General features: G+C 42.5%; 1 non-coding gene across 1 annotated transcript; it reads left to right on the forward strand.

Moving 5' to 3' along the window:
- Positions 1-255: 255 nt before the first annotated feature.
- On the forward strand, positions 256-363 carry LOC130971314 (small nucleolar RNA R71). Its single transcript, XR_009082539.1, has one exon. It is a non-coding gene; the product is annotated as a small nucleolar RNA R71 (small nucleolar RNA).
- The last annotated feature ends 364 nt before the right edge of the window (positions 364-727 follow it).

Consider the following 727-nt stretch of genomic DNA (forward strand, 5'->3'; position numbering starts at 1 on the left):
CAATATCTTGTTCTGAGCCAGTATGGCATTCAGAGTGTCAATCTCAAGAACTCCTTTCTTCTGACTAGTCCCATTGTTCACAGGATTCCTTTCAGAAGTGTACATGAATTGGTTATTTGCAACCATTTCAATCAGCTCTTGAGCTTCTGTAGGCGTCTTCTTCAGATGAAGAGATCCTCCAGCAGAGCTATCCAAAGACATCTTGGATAGTTCAGAGAGACCATCATAGAAGATACCTATGATGCTCCATTCAGAAAGCATGTCTGAGGGACATTTTCTGATTAATTGTTTGTATCTTTCCCAAGCTTCATAGAGGGATTCTCCATCCTTCTGTCTGAAGGTTTGGACTTCCACTCTAAGCTTACTCCATTTTTGAGGTGGAAAGAACTTTGCCAAGAAGGCATTGACTAGCTTTTCCCAAGAGTCCAGGCTATCCTTAGGTTGTGAGTCCAACCATATTCTAGCTCTGTCTCTTACAGCAAAAGGAAATAGCATCAGTCTGTAGACCTCAGGGTCAACCCCATTAGTCTTGACTGTGTCACAGATTTGCAAGAACTCAGCTAAAAACTGATGAGGATCTTCCATTGGAAGTCCATGGAACTTGCAATTCTGTTGCATTAGAGAAACTAATTGAGGCTTAAGCTCAAAATTGTTTGCTCCAATGGCAGGGATAGAGATGCTTCTCCCATAGAAGTTGGGAGTAGGTGCAGTAAAGTCACCCAGCACC

This window comes from Arachis stenosperma, chromosome 3 (assembly GCF_014773155.1).
Source record: "Arachis stenosperma cultivar V10309 chromosome 3, arast.V10309.gnm1.PFL2, whole genome shotgun sequence".
Lineage (NCBI taxonomy): Eukaryota > Viridiplantae > Streptophyta > Magnoliopsida > Fabales > Fabaceae > Arachis > Arachis stenosperma.